This window comes from Oncorhynchus gorbuscha, linkage group LG10 (genome assembly GCF_021184085.1).
Source record: "Oncorhynchus gorbuscha isolate QuinsamMale2020 ecotype Even-year linkage group LG10, OgorEven_v1.0, whole genome shotgun sequence".
Taxonomy (NCBI): Eukaryota; Metazoa; Chordata; class Actinopteri; order Salmoniformes; family Salmonidae; genus Oncorhynchus; species Oncorhynchus gorbuscha.
Window position 1 is genome coordinate 29,793,310 of NC_060182.1, and position 14,887 is coordinate 29,808,196.

Genomic DNA, 14,887 nt, shown 5'->3' on the forward strand with positions numbered 1-14,887 from the left:
AGCCTAGCGGTTAGAGCGTTGGGCCAGTGGCCGATTGTTTGCTAGTTCGAGCCGACAAGGTGGAAAAGCTGTCTATGTGCCCTTGAGCAAGGCTTTTAAGACTCCTTTCCCCAGGGTTGCTGTTGATAATGGCACTAGTGAATAATACACACTAGTGAAATAGGACAAATAAACCACCAAATGAATGAATCTCTTAATCCAGAACTCAATCCAGAACTCAATCCAGAACTCAATCCAGAACTCTCACTCTGAACTCTGGTTTCCACTGGTCACACACACAAGGCAATGGTTTGGTTAAAGCTAAGAGCTACTGCAATACGAGTGATTGATTGGCTGTACTTGAAAAACAACATGATTTGAATTATATGAATTTCACTCTCACAGAAAATTGTGAGAACGATCAGTCTCTTTCGAATCAAAAGTTGATGCCGCGATTGTTCACTACAAAAAAAAAACACTTCAGGATTGGCTCTTAACACGGGTACACAAACTCATCAAAATCAATTCTGCTAGTGATTTGTCCAATTAAGTCATTTAACAATCATTTAGAAGCAACATTAGAATACAACACAGCCTTCCAGGACACGGGCAGATGCCTAATGAAACATTTACCTCAGTTAATGGATCAATCAGCCTTTAGAATAGATGTTCAGAACCAACCCTGCCTCTGAGGCTGGCTGTTCCATCCTCCATCACTAAACACTAGGGTAAACCAACGGCCTGTAAAAGGTGATTCAACACCTGAGGTCATCTACCTCAAAACGTTTCAAGTCACTTCAGTAGAGTAATTATCTTACTTTAGGAAGCATGTGTCAGTGTGTCTCCGTGTTCTGAACTCATCTTTATTATTGACCCTTGGAGCTAACAGTATAGTGTGGCAGGGCTGCTCGGTCAAACGCTGTGTGAGCCACAGAGTGGTGTGAGCAGAACAGAGCAGAACAGAACAGAGCAGAACCGAACGAAACAGAACCGAACAGAGCAGAACACAGCAAAGTTTTCATCTTCCAGTTGCCATGTCTCCAACAGAGAGTAAAATAACCACAGAGAGGAAAATGTCTAGATCGATATACTCCTCCTTCCTATTCAACATGTTCAAAGGCTTATATTCAAATAAGCTTCAAGGCCCAGATAAGCCTGTTTTTTCCTTAGTTCAGAAAGCATAAATGAACATAGATTACCAGCAGCCTCAACAAGGTTTTTATAGCTACAGGAGAGTAAAATAGAGGATAAAATAAAATACATGCATTAGTTTGAATCCACTCCGCTTCGCCCCACATAAACACATTGATTTCTCAAAAATCTTTATGAGTTCTACAAAGCCCTTTAACGTGCCTCTTACTCCCGTATTCCAGTGACAGAATGAGGCATGTGTAGCACAGCTCCACACTACTATAATGAGCAGGACCCACTACCATCCTAGCTCTACGGGATAAAGTCTATCATCGATTCCTGTATGTGTGTTACTATGGGGAGGAAGTGAGAGAGAGAAAGACAGAGAGAGAGACAGAGAGCGAGAGAGTATGATACAGAGAGAGAGAGAGAGAGAGAGAGAGAGAGAGAGAGAGAGAGAGAGAGAGAGAGAGAGAGAGAGAGAGAGTACGAGAGAGAGAGAGAGAGAGAGAGAGAGAGAGAGAGAGAGAGAGAGAGAGAGAGAGAGAGAGAGAGAGAGAGAGAGAGAGAGAGTACGAGACAGAGAGAGAGAGAGAGAGAGAGAGAGAGAGAGAGAGAGAGAGAGAGAGAGAGAGAGAGTACGAGACAGAGAGCGAGAGAGTATGATACAGAGAGAGAGAGAGAGAGAGAGAGAGAGAGAGAGAGAGAGAGAGAGAGAGAGAGAGAGAGAGAGAGAGTACGAGACAGAGAGAGAGAGGGTGGATTTGTGCTACGCTAACAGCCCGCTATTTGTTTGCTTCTGAGGGGTATTACCTTCTCGTCTCCAGACATCTGGGTCTATCGATCCCAGCCAGATGCAGACAGAGAAGGGGGCAATGCCCTTTGAACCCTGCTGATTCTTAGCACCACACTGGGAGATGTGTATGTCCTACAGCAGGAAATCAAAGCCTCTGTCGTGCTCTGGGGCTGCTACTGCAAACTAGTCAATGTTTCCTGTCTGCTAAGCAGACCACCCAAAAGCATACATTATTACTTAATCAAATACAGAATAGATGTATTTAAGCATGCATACAGTAGACCTACAGTAGATCTACCATTTCCCACTGTTAAAGTATACTTCATATCACTATCAGCAAACAGATACATTGATATGATGATCAGATTTTTATTTATGTTATTAGTCAGTTAAGAACAAATTCTTATTTATAATGAAGGCCTACACCGGCCAAACCCGGACGACACTGGGCCAATTGTGCCCCACCCTATCGGGCTCCCAAGTGGCACAGCTGTCCAAGGTACTGCATCTCAGTGCTAGAGGCGTCACTACAGAAACCCTAGTTCAAATCCATGTTGTATCACAACCAGCCGTGATTGGGAGTCCCATAGGGCGGCGCACAATTAGCGTAGAGCCGTCCGGGTTTGGTCTGTGTAGACCGTCACTGTAAATGAGAATTTGGTCCTAACTGACTTGCCTAGTCAAATGAAAAATAAATGGGTTTAATTAAAGCTTTGCTTGTTTCTGCTGAAATTCCAAACATGCTTTATTGTTGCTATAGTGCCTATTCAGGAGCTGGGTGAATGAACACTCAGAGGCTGTTTCCTTTGTTCTGCCTGCTTCAGGAGGAAAGGCAGAGGTAAATGAGAGAAACGGTAGAGGAGAGGTGTAAGCAAAGGATTCAGACATAACGTCTATTAGACTCAGTACTGCCAAGTGGAGTGGCACACTGCCAGGACCAGAGCCCCATCACTTACCCTCTGCTGCCTGCAAATATCACACCTGAACCTGGGCAACAGTAAACTCAGCTTCTCCCCTCTACCTCCAACCTAACAACTCAGAACATCTATCAGGTGTATCACTGTGTGTCTCTAGTTGTTTTCAACCTAACACCTACGGTGTGTTGTTCTGTGATAGATAGATTGAAAAGACAATTGATTGAAGATGATTGAAGTGAGAGTGGATACCACAGAAGACGACCTCTTCTTCCCATCCAAACCATTCTTTACATTGGTAGAATGTTACCAGAATGTTGAAGCCCAATGTTCTTGTCCTGTTACAACAGGTGGTTCAGGAAGCACCAGGCCAGTAGCAGGCAGCCATGTTGGGGAGTAGTGGACTACATGTAGTTCAACTAGTCATTTAACTACATTTTGCAGTAGCTTGGTGGTAGTTGAACTAAAATCAAATCTAGGTACAGTTTTACTTTCTTGCCATGTAGTGGTGTAGCTAACTACTGGAACTACACACTGCTTTCAAATGATTATACTACTTATATGGGTGAAGTTGTCACGTTCGTCATAACGAGGAGACCAAGGCACAGTGTGATAAGAATACATTCTTCTTTATTTACACAAAGAACACTAAACAAACTAACAAAACAACTAGATGAACGTGACGCTATAAGACACGAGTGCTGACCGGCAACTTCACATAGACAAGACACTAACTAAACCACCCTCGTCACACCCTGACCTAACCAAAATAAGAAAGAAAACAAAGAGAACTAAGGTCAGGGCGTGACAGAAGTGGGCAATCATTTCCTGTCTTTTCAGCATCAGACCTGCCTAACTCTCCCTTGAAACGTCATTATTGTGTTTAATGGGCTAAATGGCACATTCTGTTAACAAATGACCTCAAAGTGATCTGTTCTTGCAATTTGTATTTGACATTTCACATGTACATCTGATCATTTTTCCTTAAGCAGTTTGAATGTAGCAAACTACTTTTTAACTTTGGTTAATTCAACTATATTCTTCTAAAGGATAGCGGTAGTGTAGCTTAATTTCCTCCAGTGTGAAGTAAGCGGTAGCTTGGTGAAGTAGATTTTCAGAGAAGCTTCCTTAACACGGACAGCAGGGAGATGAAGTGAGCACCCAGCCCGCCTACGAGAGCCTGTCTCAGGGCTCTCTGCCTTCCATGAGTGGGGCCTTTTCAAGGCTGTGAATCCTGCATGCATTTCCTCATTCTTTTTATATTCTAATAGGCGCTGTGGTTTGGCTGAGGCGCTAACCTTTTAGCTCTGTGGATGCATTATCCCCAACACAAAGGGCACAATCCATCTCTCCTTCACTTGTTTTCTCCCCTCCCCCTCTTTTCCTCCTCGCTCCTCTCATTAAAAATACATTCAGTCCCTCACACGCTAAATTAAACTATTCTGGCAGTCTTTTAAATGCAAAACTCTAATATTGTTACTGTGTATGTAAATAGCTGGCCTTGCCAAGTAGAGTGCCCTCTTCGCCCACCATGCCCGTCACCTCTGAGGAAAGCTTTTTATTGCACAGCAGCCCCGTTGGCACACACGGCCCACTGGCAGTCTACACACGCTGGGGTCAGGGTTCAGAGGTCAGGAGGGGAGTAGTTCAGGGGATCACGTGGGTTCTATATGGCTGACAAGGCTGGGTTGTTAAAACTAGACTGTAGTGTACTGTAATGTCCTGATGGGTTGTGTTGCATACAGCACATGAAAGACCTCACTATGCCTGCTTATTCAATGAGAGAGGCATGGTGAGAGAGCTTAACCAGTCCTCATGCACACACACACACACACACACACACACACACACACACACACACACACACACACACACACACACACACACACACACACACACACACACACACACACACACACACACACACACACACACACACACACACACACACACACACACACACACACACACACGGTAGACAGCGCACACACACACATTACAGAGGCCCATATATAATCACACATCCTCAAGGTTCAAAGACGTTGAATCGGGCCTTGATAAGAGGTCCAGGTGAACACTTTACATACACTCTCCATTATGTCCAGCTGTAATGGGGCGCCAGGGCAGCTAATTAGGAGAATATTGCTGTGCTAATGTATGCAGCTCACAGAGCAGAGGCCAGGGAAAAAAATCAGTTTGATAAATAAGAGCAGAGAGGAACATCTGGACCAGAAGGAGAGAGGACCAACAGGAAATAAGAGAGAAAGGGAGAGCAGGAAAGAAAGGGGAGAGGTAGAAGGGAGGAGAGGGAGAGCAGGAAAGGAAGGGGAGAGGTAGAAGGGAGGAGAGGGAGAGCAGGAAAGGAAGGGGAGAGGTAGAAGGGAGGAGAGGGAGAGCAGGAAAGGAAGGGGAGAGGTAGAAGGGAGGAGAGGGAGAGCAGGAAAGGAAGGGGAGAGGTAGAAGGGAGGAGAGGGAGAGAATGAGGAGGAAGGGGAGAGGTAGAAGGGAGGAGAGGGAGAGAATGAGGAGGAAGGGGAGAGGTAGAAGGGAGGAGAGGGAGAGAATGAGGAGGAAGAGGATAGTTAGAGGGGAGGAGAGGGAGAGAATGAGGAGGAAGAGGAGAGTTAGAGGGGTAGAGAGCGTGAGAATGGGGGTAGAGGAGAGTTAGAGGGGAAGTGAGGGAGAGAATGAGGGGTAGAGGAGAGTTATAGGGGAGGATAGGGTGAGAATGAGTGGGGTAGAGGAGAGTTAGAGGGGAGGAGAGGGAGAGAATGAGGAGTAGAGGAGAGTTAGAGGGGAGGAGAGGGAGAGAATGAGGGGTAGAGGAGAGTTAGAGGGGAGGAGAGGGAGAGAATGAGGGGTAGAGGAGAGTTAGAGGGGAGGAGAGGGAGAGAATGAGGGGTAGAGGAGAGTTAGAGGGGAGGAGAGGGAGAGAATGAGGGGTAAAGGAGAGTTAGAGGGGAGGAGAGGGAGAGAATGAGGGGTAGAGGAGAGTTATAGGGGAGGATAGGGTGAGAATGAGTGGGGTAGAGGAGAGTTAGAGGGGAGGAGAGGGAGAGAATGAGGGGTAGAGGAGAGTTAGAGGGGAGGAGAGGGAGAGAATGAGGGGTAGAGGAGAGTTAGAGGGGAGGAGAGGGAGAGAATGAGGGGTAAATGAGAGTTAGAGGGGAGGAGAGGGAGAGAATGAGGGTTAGAGGAGAGTTAGAGGGGAGGAGCAGGCGGAGGAGAGGAAGAAGAGACATAGGGGAAAGAGGATGAGACAGTAAGCTAGAGAATGGGGAAGGAAGAGGAAGAGGGAGAGATTAAATATATAGTAATTGGGTGGGAAATGGGTGAGAGGGAAGATGGCGGTCTTTAGACCATATATACAGAACCAGTCAAAAGTTTGGACACACCTACTCATTCAAGGGTTTTTCTTTATTTTTTACTATTTTCTACATTGTAGAATAATAGTGAAGACATCAAAACAGTGAAATAACACATATGGAATCATGTAGTTACCAAAACAGTGTTAAATAAATAAAAATATATTTTAGATTTTAGATTCTTCAAAGTAGCCACTTTTTGCCTTGATGACAGCTTTGCACACTCTTGGGATTCTATCAACCAGCTTCACCTGGAATGCTTTTCCAGCAGTCTTGATGGAGTTCCCACATATGCTGAGCATTTTTTTGCTGCTTTTCCTTCACTCTGCGGTCCAACTCATCCCAAACCATCTCAATTGGGTTGAGGTCGGGTGATTGTGGAGGCCAGGTCATCTGATGCAGCACTCCATCACTTTGCTTCTTGGTCATATAGCCCTTACACACATTGGAGGTGTGTTGGGTCATTGTCCTGTTGAAAAACAAATGATAGTCCCACTAAGCGCAAACCAGATGGGATGGCGTATCTCTGCAAAATTCTGTGGTAGCCATGCTGGTTAAGTGTACCTTGAATTCTAAATAAATCACTGACAGTGTCACCACCAAAGCACCCTGACACCCTCACACCTCCTCCTCCATGCTTCACGGTGGGAACCACACATGCGGAGATCATCCGTTAACCTACTCTGCATCTCACAAAGACAAAGCAGTTGGAACCAAAAATCTCACAGTTGGACTCATCAGACCAAAGGACGGATGTCCACTGGTCTAATGTCCATTGCTCGTGTTTCTTGGCCCAAGCAAGTCTCTTCTTATTATTGGTGTTCTTTAGTACTGGTTTCTTTGCAGGAATTCGACCATGAAGGCCTGATTCAGGCAGTCTCCTCTGAACAGTTGATGTTGAGATGTGTCAGTTACTTGAACTCTGAAGCAATTATTTGGGATGCAATCTGAGGTGCACTTAACTCTAATGAACTTATCCTCTGCAGCAGAGGTAACTCTGGGTATTCCTTTCCTGTGGTGGTCCTCATGAGAGCCAGTTTCATCATAGTGCTTAATGGTTTTTGTGAATGCACTTGAAGAAACCTTCAAAGTTCTTGAAATTTTCCGTATTGACTGACCTTCATGTTTTAAAGTAATGATGGGCTTTATTTTTTCTTTGATTATTTGAGCTGTTCTTGCCATAATATGGACTCGGTCTTTTACCAAATAGGGTGATCTTCTGTATAACACCCCTACCTTGTCATAACACAACTGACTGGCTCACATGCATTAAGAAGGAAAGAAATTCAACAAATGAACTTTTAACAAAGCACACCTGTTAATTGAAATGCATTCCAGGTGATGACCTCATGAAGCTGGTTGAAAGAATACCAAGAGTGTGCAAAGCTGTCATCAAGGCAAAGGGTGGCTAATTTGAAGAATCTCAAATATAAAAAGTATTTTGGTTTGTTTAAACACTTTTTTGGTCACTACATGATTCTATATGTGTTATTTAATAGTTTTGATCTCTTCATTATTATTATACAATGTAGAAAATAGCCAAAAATAAAGAAAAACCCATGAATGAGTAGGTGTTTCCAAACTCTTGACTGGTGCTGTATGTGTTCAGTGAAAGGCAGAGTTAGGGATGGTGGGATAGATACAGGGGCTGACAGCCTCAAGCCAAAATGTGTGTGGAGGAAGGGAGGAAAAGAGATCTCAGATGTAAAGGAACATAACTCAGTGTAGTAAAACTTTATCAATGACATCAGAGGCGCTCCAAGTTATTAAGAAAATGACATTAAGAGTCTGATCTCATCAGCAGTAACAAGCACTGCAGAGCAGAGAGGAGAGGGTATCTTTCTCTCTTTCTCTATTTCTCTATTTCTCACTCCTCTTTCTCTATCTCTCTTTCTCTCTCACATACACACACGCACGCACGCACGCACGCACGCACGCACGCACGCACGCACACACACACACACACACACACACACACACACACACACACACACACACACACACACACACACACACACAGAATTAGGTAAAGCGGAACTTACGATTGGTGCACACTGCAGTTGTAGAAGACAAAGTCCACACTGGCAAACTTCTTCCCTGTCTCCTTAGACTTCAGATACAGCTTCACAGTACGCTTGTCCCCTAGAAAGAGGTACAGTCAGATACAGCTTCACAGTATGCTTGTCCCCTAGAAAGAGGTACAGTCAGATACAGCTTCACAGTACGCTTGTCCCCTAGAAAGAGGTACAGTCAGATACAGCTTCACAGTACGCTTGTCCCCTAGAAAGAGGTACAGTCAGATACAGCTTCACAGTACGCTTGTCCCCTAGAAAGAGGTACAGTCAGATACAGCTTCACAGTACGCTTGTCCCCTAGAAAGAGGTACAGTCAGATACAGCTTCACAGTACGCTTGTCCCCTAGAAAGAGGTACAGTCAGATACAGCTTCACAGTACGCTTGTCCCCTAGAAAGAGGTACAGTCAGATACAGCTTCACAGTACGCTTGTCCCCTAGAAAGAGGTACAGTCAGATACAGCTGCACAGTAAGCTTGTCCCCTAGAAAGAGGTACAGTCAGATACAGCTTCACAGTACGCTTGTCCCCTAGAAAGAGGTACAGTCAGATACAGCGTCACAGTACGCTTGTCCCCTAGAAAGAGGTACAGCCAGATACAGCGTCACAGTACGCTTGTCCCCTAGAAAGAGGTACAGTCAGATACAGCTTCACAGTACGCTTGTCCCCTAGAAAGAGGTACAGTCAGATACAGCTTCACAGTACGCTTGTCCCCTAGAAAGAGGTACAGTCAGATACAGCTTTCAGAACTGGGTGATAAGACCAATAAATATTTCACAATATTTTTCATATTTTTGACAGCATGACCATATTCGATGGTATTTTACATTTTTTAATAATACAAGTTCTAAATAGGCTTTATGAGTAGCTCATACTCTTCCTGGGACTTATTACGGATCCCCATTAGTTCCTGCCAAGGCAGCAGCTACTCTTCCTGGGGTTTATTATGGATCCCCATTAGTTCCTGCCAAGACAGCAGCTACTCTTCCTGGGGTTTATTACGGATCCCCATTAGTTCCTGCCAAGGCAGCAGCTAAGTGACTGTCCCACTGGATGTCATAAGCTACTCTTGAATTATTACGGAATTTGTTAAGCCAAGGCAGCAGCTACTCTTCCTGGGGATAAGATCCCCGTCTACTCTTCCTGGGGTTGACTTAAATGTAAATGTAAATGTACTCTTCCTGGGGTTTATTATGGGTCCCCATTAGTCCCTGCCAAGGCAGCAGCTACTCTTCCTGGGACTTATTACGGATCCCCATTAGTTCCTGCCAAGGCAGCAGCTACTCTTCCTGGGGTTTATTATTGATCCCCATTAGTTCCTGCCAAGGCAGCAGCTACTCTTCCTGGGGTTTATTATGGATCCCCATTCGTTCCTGCCAAGGCAGCAGCTACTCTTCCTGGCGTTTATTATGGATCCACATTCGTTCCTGCCAAGGCAGCAGCTACTCTTCCTGGGGTTTATTATGGATCCCCATTAGTTCCTGCCAAGGCAGCAGCTACTCTTCCGGGGCTCCAAACATATTAAAGCACTTACATCAATGAAAGATAAAATAGGACATCATATAACATTAACATTATTACACCACTACATATCTACAATACAACATGTTTCATACCACCATTCAACAATATCACAATGTGTGCCTATGCATGTGGCTATCCTTTAGTGTGTCTCTTCACAGTCCCTGCTGTGTCATAAAGTGTATTTTTACCTGTTTTTATCAATCTGATTCAACTGCTTGCATCAGTTACCTGATGTGGAATGTAGTTCCATGTAGTCATGGCTCTATGTAGTTCTGTGCGCCTCCCAAAGTCTGTCACGTAAATAATTAATGTTAGCTCTCTGTGTACTTTTAAGGTCCAGCTGTGCTGCCCTGTTCTGAGCCAACTGCAATTTTCCTAAGACACTCTTTGTGGCACCTGAACACACTACTGAACAGTAGTCAAGGTGTGACAAAACTAGAGCCAGTAGGACCTGCATTGTTGATAGTGATGTTAAGAAGGCAGAACAGAGCTTTATTATGGACAGGCTTCTCCCCATCTTAGCTACTACTGCATCAATATGTTTTCACCATGGCAGTGTACAATCCAGGGTTACTCCAAGCAGTTTAGTCATCTCAACTTGCTCAATTTACACATTATTCATTAGGAGATGTAGTTGAGGTTTAGGGTGTAGTGAATGATTTGTCCCAAATACAATGCTTTTAGTTTTGGAAATATTTAGGTGTAACTTATTCCTTGCCACCCATTCTGAAACTAACTGCAGCTCTTTGTTGAGTGTTGCAGTCATTTCAGTCGCTGTAGTAGCTGACGTGTATAGTGTTGAGAGTTATAGTCATTTCAGGCGCTGTAGTAGCTGACGTGTATAGTGTTGAGTGTTATAGTCATTTCAGTCGCTGTAGTAGCTGACGTGTATAGTGTTGAGTGTTATAGTCATTTCAGTCGCTGTAGTAGCTGACGTGTATAGTGTTGAGTGTTATAGTCATTTCAGTCGCTGTAGTAGCTGACGTGGATAGTGTTGAGTGTTAGTCATTTCAGTCGCTGTAGTAGCTGACATGTATAGTGTTGAGTGTTATAGTCATTTCAGTCGCTGTAGTAGCTGGCGTGTATAGTGTTGAGTGTTATAGTCATTTCAGTCGCTGTAGTAGCTGAAGTGTATAGTGTTGAGTGTTATAGTCATTTCAGTCGCTGTAGTAGCTGATGTGGATAGTGTTGAGTGTTAGTCATTTCAGTCGCTGTACTAGCTGACATGTATAGTGTTGAGTGTTATAGTCATTTCAGTCGCTGTAGTAGCTTACGTGTATAGTATTGACTGTTATAGTCATTTCAGTCGCTGTAGTAGCTGAAGTGTATAGTGTTGAGTGTTATAGTCATTTCAGTCGCTGTAGTAGCTGACGTGTATAGTGTTGAGTGTTATAGTCATTTCAGTCGCTGTAGTAGCTGACGTGGATAGTGTTGAGTATTAGTCATTTCAGTCGCTGTAGTAGCTGACGTGTATAGTGTTGAGTGTTATAGTAATTTCAGTCGCTGTAGTAGCTGACGTGTATAGTGTTGAGTGTTATAGTCATTTCAGTCGCTGTACTAGCTGACGTATATAGTGTTGAGTGTTGCAGTCATTTCAGTCGCTGTAGTAGCTGACGTGTATTGTATTGAGTGTTATAGTCATTTCAGTCGCTGTAGTAGCTGACGTATAGTGTTGAGAGTTATAGTCATTTCAGGCGCTGTAGTAGCTGACGTGTATAGTGTTGAGTGTTACAGTCATTTCAGTAGCTGTAGTAGCTGACGTGTATAGTATTGAGTGTTATAGTCATTTCAGTCACTGTAGTAGCTGACGTGTATAGTGTTGAGTGTTATAGTCATTTCAGTCGCTGTAGTAGCTGACGTGTATAGTGTTGAGTGTTGCAGTCATTTCAGTCGCTGTAGTAGCTGACGTGTATAGTGTTGAGAGTTATAGTCATTTCAGTCGCTGTAGTAGCTGACGTGTATAGTGTTGAGTGTTATAGTCATTTCAGGTGCTGTAGTAGCTGACGTGTATAGTGTTGAGTGTTGCAGTCATTTCAGTCGCTGTAGTAGCTGACGTGTATAGTGTTGAGTGTTATAGTCATTTCAGTCGCTGTAGTAGCTGACGTGTATAGTGTTGAGTGTTATAGTCATTTCAGTCGCTGTAGTAGCTGACGTGTATAGTGTTGAGTGTTATAGTCATTTCAGTCGCTGTAGTAGCTGACGTGTATAGTGTTGAGTGTTATAGTCATTTCAGTAGCTGTAGTAGCTGACTGTAGTAGTATAGTGTTGAGTGTTATAGTCATTTCAGTCGCTGTAGTAGCTGACGTGTATAGTGTTGAGTGTTATAGTCATTTCAGTCGCTGTAGTAGCTGACGTGTATAGTGTTGAGTGTTATAGTCATTTCAGTCGCTGTAGTAGCTGACGTGTATAGTGTTGAGTGTTATAGTCATTTCAGTCGCTGTAGTAGCTGACGTGTATAGTGTTGAGAGTTATAGTCATTTCAGTCGCTGTAGTAGCTGACGTGTATAGTGTTGAGTGTTATAGTCATTTCAGTCGCTGTAGTAGCTGACGTGTATAGTGTTGAGTGTTATAGTCATTTCAGTCGCTGTAGTAGCTGACGTGTATAGTGTTGAGTGTTATAGTCATTTCAGTCGCTGTAGTAGCTGACGTGTATAGTGTTGAGAGTTATAGTCATTTCAGTCGCTGTAGTAGCTGATGTGTATAGTGTTGAGTGATTTACTGAAAGCCAGTGACATGTCATTAGTAAAGTATTAGCGGCTAACACCATTTATTTAGCAACAACTTGCTAAGAGAAGACAAACTAGCAGACAGTAAGATATACAAACTAATGGTGTAATTATGGAACACCATGTCAGTATCCACCTGACCAGACTGCAGTGGATGACACGACAGTGGTGTAATTATGGAACACCCTTGTCAGTATCCACCTGACCAGACTGCAGTGGATGACAAGACAGTGGTGTAATTATGGAACACCATGTCAGTATCCACCTGACCAGACTGCAGTGGATGACAAGACATGTCATTAGAACAATGTCAGTATCCACCTGACCAGACTGCAGTGGATGACAAGACAGTGGTGTAATTATGGAACACCATGTCAGTATCCACCTGACCAGACTGCAGTGGAACACCATTTATTTGCAGTGGATGACAACAGTGGTGTAATTATGAACACCATGTCAGTACATGTCAGTATCCACCTGACCAGACTGTGGATGACAAGACAGTGGTGTAATTATGGAACACCATGTCAGTATCCACCTGACCAGACTGCAGTGGATGACAAACAGTGGTGTAATTATGGAACACCAGTCAGTATCCAGACCAGAGATATGACAAGACTAATGGTGTAATTATGGAACACCATGTCAGTATCCACCTGACCAGACTGCAGTGGATGACACGACAGTGGTGTAATTATGGAACACCCTTGTCAGTATCCACCTGACCAGACTGCAGTGGATGACAAGACAGTGGTGTAATTATGGAACACCATGTCAGTATCCACCTGACCAGACTGCAGTGGATGACAAGACAGTGGTGTAATTATGGAACACCATGTCAGTATCCACCTGACCAGACTGCAGTGGATGACAAGACAGTGCTTGTGACTCCGTGGTCGAGCAACTGCTCTCTCCTTGAGTGACAGGGGGCGGGGCTTGGTGTGGTTAGCAGCATGCAGCAGGAAGAGGAGAAAGATGACTCAAGTAGCAAATGGACCAAACTATAAAAACAGGCATTACGTGCACCGGATATGACATTTTGCAAACCAAACATTGAAAGTAAAACCCAAACCGGTCGTTGCATCAATATCGGTATATACAGTTGAAGTCTAAAGTTTACATACACCTTAGCCAAATACATTTAAACTCAGTTTTTCACAATTCCTGAATAATAGTAGAGAGAATGATTTATTTCAGCTTTTAATTCTTTCATCATATTCCCAGTGGGTCAGAAGTTTACATACACTCAATTAGTATTTGGTAGCATTGCCTTTAAATTGTTGAACTTGGGTCATATGGTTCAGGTAGCCTTCCACAAGCTTCCCACAATAAGTTGGGTGAATTTTGGCCCATTCCTCCTGACAGAGCTGGTGTAACTGAGTCAGGTTTGTAGGCCTCCTTGCTCACACATGCTTTTTCAGTTCTGCCCACAAATGTTCCATGGGATTGAGGTCAGGGCTTTGTGATGGCCACTCCAATACCTTGACTATGTTGTCCTTTGTTGTCCTTTGGAAGTATGCTTGAGGTCATTGCCCATTTGGAAGACCCATTTGCGACCAAGCTTTAACTTCCTGACTGATGTCTTGAGATGTTGCTTCAATATATCCACATCATTTTGCATGCTCATGCAGCCATCTATTTTGTGAAGTGCTCCAGTCCCTCCTGCAGCAAAGCACCCCCACAACATGATGTTGCCACCCCAGAGCTTCACGGTTGGGATGGTGTTCTGCAGCTAGCAAGCATCACCCTTTTTCCTCCAAACATAACAATGGTCATTATGGCCAAACAGTTCTATTTTCTTTTCATCAGAACAGAGGACATTTCTCCAAAAAGTACGATATTTGTCCCCATGTGCAGTTGCAAAGCGTAGTCTGGCTTTTTTATGGCAGTTTTGGAGCAGTGGCTTCTTCCTTGCTGAGCGGCCTTTCAGGTTATGTCGATATAGGACTTGTTTTACTGTGGATATAGATACTTTTCTACCTGTTTCCTCCAGCATCTTCACAAGGTCCTTTGCTGTTGTTCTGGGATTGATTTGTACTTTGTGCACCATCTCTAGGAGACAGAACGTATCACCTTCCTGAGCGGTATGACGGCTGCGTGGTCCCATGGTGTTTATACTTGGTACTATTGTTTGTACAGATGAACGTGGTACCTTCATGTTTTTGGAAATGGCTCCCAAGGATGAAACAGACTTTTGGAGGTCTAGAATTTATTTTCTTGGCTGATTTTTTTTATTTTCTCATGAGGCCAAGCAGAGGCACTGAGTTTGAAGGTAGGCCTTGAAATATATCCACAGGTACACCTCCAATTGACCCAAATGATGTCAATTAGCCTATTAGAAGCTTCTAAATACATGACATCATTTTCTGGAATTTTCCAA

The 14,887-nt window shown here is 43.9% G+C and overlaps 1 pseudogene; it reads right to left on the bottom strand.

Moving 5' to 3' along the window:
- Positions 1–14,887, bottom strand: part of LOC124045843 — a 329,729-nt pseudogene that overhangs the window by 91,893 nt on the left and 222,949 nt on the right.